This window comes from Octopus sinensis, linkage group LG19 (assembly GCF_006345805.1).
Source record: "Octopus sinensis linkage group LG19, ASM634580v1, whole genome shotgun sequence".
In the NCBI taxonomy this organism is placed as follows: Eukaryota; Metazoa; Mollusca; class Cephalopoda; order Octopoda; family Octopodidae; genus Octopus; species Octopus sinensis.
The window spans coordinates 28358336-28365835 of record NC_043015.1 but is presented as its reverse complement, the minus strand read 5'-3'; the positions used below and the strand labels follow the sequence as shown (position 1 = coordinate 28365835).

The 7500-nt window shown below is 39.7% G+C and overlaps 1 protein-coding gene and 1 long non-coding RNA gene across 3 annotated transcripts in view; one reads left to right on the top strand and one right to left on the bottom strand.

The window, feature by feature from the left end:
- LOC118767160 overlaps positions 1-4236 on the top strand; it is a 13070-nt gene extending 8834 nt beyond the window's left edge. The window contains exon 3 of the long non-coding RNA XR_005003063.1: positions 4139-4236. This is a non-coding gene — a long non-coding RNA (uncharacterized LOC118767160). The remainder of the gene's footprint in view (positions 1-4138) is intronic.
- LOC115222125 (long-chain-fatty-acid--CoA ligase 4) overlaps positions 1-7500 on the bottom strand; it is a 136866-nt gene that overhangs the window by 93742 nt on the left and 35624 nt on the right. The window lies entirely within an intron of this gene.

The window sequence follows — 7500 nt, the reverse complement described above, 5'->3', positions numbered from 1 at the left end:
AGATGACATCAAGCTGTACCTCGAAATAAAGAGGTCAAATCCTGTACACTATGGATCTCTATTGCAAGCAGACCTGGACACAATGCAGCAGTGGATCATGGACTGGCAACTCAAGCTGGCTGTGGACAAATGTACCACCATGCATTTTGGGAGGAGAAACCCAGCGTCCACCTACTCCCTCCACAACACTAGTCTCAAAAAGTCTTCAAGTGAACGTGACCTGGGTGTTATTGTCGACAGTGATTTGCGTTGGACAAAACACATCGCTAAAATTGTCAAGAAGGCTGAGGGTGCCTTGGCATCACTCACCAAATCCTTTGTGAGCCGCTCTCCGGCTATCTATCTGCGGCTTTATATAGCTATGGTAAGACCTCACCTGGAATTTGCATCACCGGTCTGGAACCCCTATCTTGCCCAGGATATCAATCATCTGGAAGCTGTTCAGCGACGTGCAACCAAAAGAATACCCTCCATCAGGCATTTGCCATATCCTGAACGCCTTACTTCCCTGGGCATGGACACATTGAAACTCCGACGTCTGGTAGCTGACTTGGCAGACACCCATAAAATTATCAACCATCTTACAAACAATAACTCTGAGCACCTCTTCAAACTCCACCCATCTAACACCCGTGGACATATTTACAAAGTAAGAAAACAGCACAGCTCCCATGACTTCAGGAAACATTTTTTCACGCTGAGAGTTGCTGAAGCGTGGAACAAACTGCCGGCATCGGTTGTTAGTTGTCGGAGCACTGCATCCTTCAAAACTTCCATGCTTCCTGAGATTCGCCAACACTACACTTGATACACACACAAGCATGTTCACTTTCCAGACATTTCTACACTACTGCATGTACTTTATATGCACTTTCTGACAAGTTGTGGTGCACCTGAGCACTGTATACAATAATTTCATTATTATTATATTATTATATAGTAAGCCATTAGAGGTGCCCAGGAGAAAGATATCCGGTAGAGGTCAGAGGACAAAGACTACCGGTATAGAGGCTGGAATGGGCGGGAGCACCGCGAATGGCAAACCACTGCGGAAGCCCTATTCCTTAGCGGAAGCCGATGTGGCATAGCCACAGACAAAGCTAGCTGCTAATTAACAAACAACATGGGAAAAGCAAGTGGTTAACAAAACAGAGAGGGCAACCGGTGAAATTTTCCAGAATTAGGGCTGGTTGAAAACAAAACATGATGAGATGGAATTTTCATGATATAGAGCAAAAGTAAACAGAATTGAACAATTGGAAAGAGAAATGAACCTTTGCATTCTTAACATTAACTACAGCTATAACTATAACCTACAGTATGGAGTAAGCCAGACTTTGTGACAAAAATAGATATAGGCGTAGGAGTGGCTGTGTGGTAAGTAGCTTGGTTACCAACCACATGGTTCCGGGGTTCAGTCACACTGCGTGGCACCTTGGGCAAGTGTCTTCTACTATAGCCTCGGGCCGACCAAAGCCTTGTGAGTGGATTTGGTAGACAGAAACTTAAAGAAGCCCATCGTATACATGTATATATATATGTGCATATATGTTTATGTGTCTGTGTCTGTCAACTGATGCTGGTGTGTTTACGTCACCGTAACTTAGAGGTTCAGCAAAATAGACCGATAGAATAAGTAATAGGCTTACAAAGAATAAGTCCTGGGGTCGATTTGCTCGACTAAAAGGCGGTGCTCCAGCATGGCCACAATCAAATGACTGAAACAAGTAAAAGGGTAAAGAATAAGTAAATGAATGAATAACAATAATAATAATAATTATTATTATTATTATTATTATTATTATTATTATAATGAGCATTAAGGTGAGAGAGAAATTAATTGAACTAAACATAGGAACTGAATTGAACTTAGGGTTTCTTAAGGTTACCATGACATACGGCACGGAATAAACGATACTGTGTGGGTACAATGATTAATTAATGAATAATAATAGTAATTATAATTTGCGCTGTAAAATGAGGTTTAGGTGGGTGTTAGGTTGGAAACAAGAGTTGCTTATCTGAACATTTTCTCTTTTTTTGACTCCCACTTTTGTGAGGCAAAGTTGTAAATATGTATTTCTTTACTACCCAGAAGGGGCTAAACATAGAGGGGACAAACAAGGACAGACGAAGGGATTGAGTCGATTATATCGCCCCCAGTGCGAAACTGGTATTTTATTTATCGACCCCCGAAAGGATGAAAGGCAAAGTTGACCTCGGCGGAATTTGAACTCAGAACATAACAGCAGACGAAATACCTATTTCTTTACTACCTACAAGGGGCTAAACACAGAGGGGACAAACAAGGACAGATGAAGGGATTGAGTCGATTATATCGACCCCAGTGCGAAACTGGTATTTTATTCAATCGACCCCGAAAGGATGAAAGGCAAAGTCGACCTCGGCGGAATTTGAACTCAGAACGTAACGACAGACGAAATACCGCTAAGCATTTCTCCCCGGCGCGCAAACGTGTCTGCCAGCTCGCCACCTAAATATGGGGTAGAGAATCTGAAGGGAGCAAATTTATATAAGGTGGGGAAGGGGTGGGGAGCCAAAGAACTGCGAACGGGGGCAAGCACCGTGGCAGCCCTGTTCCTTTGCAGGAGCTGATGTGGCAAAGCCACAGACAAAGCTGGCTACTAATTAACAAACAGCAAAAGCAAGTGATTAATGAAACAGAGAGGGAGATTGGTGAAATTTTCGAAAAAGCATGAAACATGCTACCCAAGCTAAACTCACCAAATTATTATTGTACCTATTGTTTTCTTTCCTTTTTATTTCACACCAGATTTCAACGGTTGGCTGTGTGGTAAGTAGCTTGTTTACCAACCACATGGTTCTGGGTTCAGTCCCACTGCATGGCACCTTGGGCAAGTGTCTTCTACTATAGCCTTGGGTCGACCAAAACCTTTTGAATGGATTTGGTAGGCAGAAACTGGAAGAAGCCTGTCGTATATATGTATATATATATTTATATATGCATGTGTGTGTTTGTGTGTCTGTGTTTGTCTCCCTAGCATTGCTTGACAACCAATGCTGGTGTGTTTATGTCCCCGTTACTTAGCAGTCCGGCAAAAGAGACCGATAGAATAAGTACTGGGCTTACAAAAGAATAAGTCCCGGGGTCGAGTTGCTCGATTAAAGGCGGTGCTCCAGCATGGCCGCAGTCAAATGACTGAAACAAGTAAAGAGTATTAGTAAGTGCTCCCACATAACTATATCAACTAATATTTCTTATATGCACCCATCCTGTGCTATGTATAGCAAGATATTTTTCAAAATTGCATGCACTCATCGTATTTCCCCTTTCTATGTAACAGCGCCAGAGCTATTCATACCCAACAGTCTAATAAAAACATACTTATTAATAGCAATAATTGGTTATAATGCTCACATCAAAATAGGATTTGATAAATTCCACAAAAACCTAACAATAGACTTAATGGAGCCATTTTATCGGGCAACAGACTAACCATGCACTGTGTTAGAATAACAAGATCAGAAATTCAATTTCTTTACTCTGGACTCTATAGTACCAGTGGAGGCGCAATGGCCCAGTGGTTAGGGCAGCGGACTCGCGGTTGTAGGATCGCGGTTTCGATTCCCAGACCGGGTGTTGTGAGTGTTTATTGAGCGAAAACACCTAAAAAGCTCCACGAGGCTCCGGCAGGGGATGGTGGTGATCCCTGCTGTACTCTTTCACCACAACTTTCTCTCACTCTTACTTCCTGTTTCTGTTGTACCTGTATTTCAAAGGGCCGGCCTTGTCACTCTCTGTGTCATGCTGAATATCCCCGAGAACTACGTTAAGGGTACACGTGTCTGTGGAGTGTTCAGCCACTTACACGTTAATTTCATGAGCAGGCTGTTCCGTTGATCGGATCAACGGGAACCCTCGTCGTCGTAACCAACGGAGTGCTTCCATTCCAGTACCAGAACTCAAATGGTGTTTTTTTTTTTTTTTAGAATGGGTAATTACATAAAGTAGTTGTAGTTGTGATTAGTGAAGGTGCATGGTTCAGTGGTTAGAACATTGTGCTTACAGTTATGAAGCTTTGAGTTCGATTCCTGATCTGGGCTGACTGTTGTGTATTTGAGCAAATGACTGAAACAAGTAAAGGAGTAAAAAGAGAGTATTTTAACCCTCCATATCCGGCCAAAACTATTCTGCTTGTTTTATGTTCAAACTGGCCAGATCTGGTCTCTCACACCAACCCTACAATATCATTTTAAAAATTAACAGCAGGAGTGGCTGTGTGGTAAGTAGCTTGTTTACCAGCTACATGGTTCCGGGTTCAGTCCCACTGCGGGGCACCTTGAGCAAGTGTCTTCTACTATAGCCTCGGGCCGACCAAAGCCTTGTGAGTGGATTTGGGAGAGGGAAACTGAAAGAAGCCCGTCGTATATATGCATATATATATATATATGTATGTGTGTGTGTTTGTGTGTCTGTCCCTGTCCCCCTAGCATTGCTTGACAACCGATGCTGGTGTGTTTATGTCCCCGTTACTTAGCAGTTCGGCAAAAGAGACCGATAGAATAAGTACTGGGCTTACAAAAGAATAAGTCCCAGGGTCGAGTTGCTCGATTAAAGGCGATGCTCCAGCATGGCCGCAGTCAAATGACTGAAACAAGTAAAAGAGAAAAGAGTAAAGAGAGCTACCTCATCAAAATCTCACAGCTACAAGATAATGCATGATTAGTTCGAAACAATGTGGATGAAAAAGCATTAATTTTGGCAGAATAATGCGAACACTAAAGGGTTAAGGGCCCCTAAAACTATTTTGTTTTAGATGTATGTTTCGGTATGTATAGCAAGAAAGGGCTGGGTTTCCTTCTTACATTTTACATAATTCAAACTACACAAGTTAATGTTTGAAAAACAAAATATGAATTTTGAAAGAAATATCTGTAAAACTAGTTTTTAACCCTTTAGTGTTCAGATTATTCTATCAAACATAATGCTTATTGATTCACATTGATTTGAATTAATCATGCATTATCTCATATCTTCAAGATCTTGATGGTGTAATTACTTAATGTAGAATAACATTGTAGGGTAGGAGTGAGGGCCTGGATCTGGTCAGTTTGAACATAAAACAGATTAACTATTTTGGCCGGATATGGCCGGTTTAATATATAATATAATGAAATTATTGTATACAGTGCTCAAGTGCACCACAACTTGTCAGAAAGTGCATATAAAGTACATGCAGTAATGTAGAAATGTCTGGAAAGTGAACATGCTTGTATGTGTATGGAGGGGAGAAAATCAAGTGTAGTGTTGGAAAATCTCAGGAAGCATGGAAGTTTTGAAGGATGCAGTGCTCCGACAACTAACAACCGATGCCGGCAGTTTGTTCCACGCTTCAGCAACTCTCAGCATGAAAAAATGTTTCCTGAAGTCATGGGAGCTGTGCTACTAAAGGGTTAAACATTGAATGGCTATAGGGGTCGATCAGAATAAAACGGTAATCAAAGGGGTCCGCAGATGAAAATTGGTCGAAAAACCCCAGTTCTGGATGAAGGTTGGCCTCATTTATGAAGCCGATTGCATAACAGCAACGGAATTGAGCACAAATAACTATATAACCGGATGAATCACTAGTAAAGGCCCTTCACGAACACTGTATAAACAAAGTTTAATAATGTCATCTAATAACAAACAAGCATGTAGGACATGTTTTTCACTCCTATAAGTTAAACCAAACAGTTGTTTGTACAAATACAAGTTGAAAAAGATGGTAAACATCAGTTTTAAGAGGACACATTTGACAGCCAATAAATAGAGTGCGTTTCTTAGCTCTCTGCTTAAAAATGTCCTAGAAAAAATTAGACTTTCTTTTAATCACAAGGTCAGCATTTAGGTTACTGACAAAGGGGGTGAGGTGAAGAAAGGATGTGTCAAAATTGAAGAGTGTCTTTTAAGCTTGTGTTCCTTATAAGTCGCCAAATAAGATAAGTCATGTCATAAGTTAATTATACGGTAATCATATGCTCAAAAACACCATAATGTCATGGTTTTAACAGAAAATTTGCTAAAAAAAACTAAAAATGAGTTTTCGTTTTTTTTGTTTTATATCACTGATACAAACTAAAATTTGAAAAGGAAAAAAAAGACGGATACGCATCAGTTTTGACAGCTAATAAAGTACATTTTCTCCCAAACACAGAAAAATGTCTCAGAAAATCAGTCCATGTCTTAATATAACAAGGTCAGGATTTATGTCACCACAAGAAAAAGGAAATGCATTGGATCTGTTTGTACCCTGTACACTCTACTATCCCTGCCTTTCTGTACTGCCAATCATCACTCACCTCAGGCCACTCATTAATGACATCAATCACTCATAGCATTGCCCAACTGTATTACTATCCATAATGGGTTTCAGATTTTGGCACAATTTCAAGGCATCGGTTAGCTTGGGTCTGTACTTGAAAAAGACTTGCCCAAGGAACTGTGCGGTGGGGTTGAACTCAAACCCACGTGGCTGCAAAGTGAGCTTTTTAACCGCACTGCCATGCCTGCACTAATGTCAGCTTGTTCTTGTTATCCTTGAATTGGTATTACCCCCCACGCCTCCCACTTAACAAATTAACTCCACCTTACACATTCCACACAGAATTATTCATCTTTAATTTCAGGAATAATATCTGCCGCTTTAGTTATATATGTGCCGGAAGTGTTAGGCATAAATTATCAACATCAGATGGCATTTTATATTAAAGAGCCACGTAGTGGCATAACAGTTCTATGATCTTACAAGAAAGAGAACTAAAATATTATTCATTTATTCATTGATTAAAACTAGGATTATTATTATTTCCTTGTCTGTCCAACCATAAACCCTTTTGATACTAACCCGGCAAAAACCGGCTCTGGCTCTGTAGTATAAATGTCTTGTTTTCATAAGTTTTTCATTAAAATATTACACCAAACCTTAGTCACAATTTATGGTCCTAACAGTAGCTTAATGATAACTAAGTTATTTTACTAAATTCTTTGTTATATTTACAATTAATTGAAAGAAACTCAGAGCATCTCAAAATAAATACAGTAATGAAAGGGTTAAAATATATAATAGAGAAACAATTCTTAACCCTTTCGTTACCAACCTGGCTGAAACTAGCCCTGGTTCTGAGTACAAATGTCTTGTTTTCATAAGTGTTGAATTAAAATCTTCCACCAAACTTCAGTCACAATTTATGTTCCTAACACTAGCTTAATGATAACCAAGTTATTTTACTAAATTCTTTGTTATATTTACAATTAATTGAAAGAAACACAGAGCATCTCAAAATGAACACGGGTAACGAAAGGGTTAATTTGTATGAAATTGAAAAACATTTTTTTTCCTGACTGGCTTAACTGTCATTAGTCAGACAATCGCAATCAAGCCATTATTATCTGTAGCTATTTCCAGACATTCAAGCAGTGATAAATAAGCTATTAGCATTATCTGACCATTTAAAAATCATTTTGTCAATTATGTT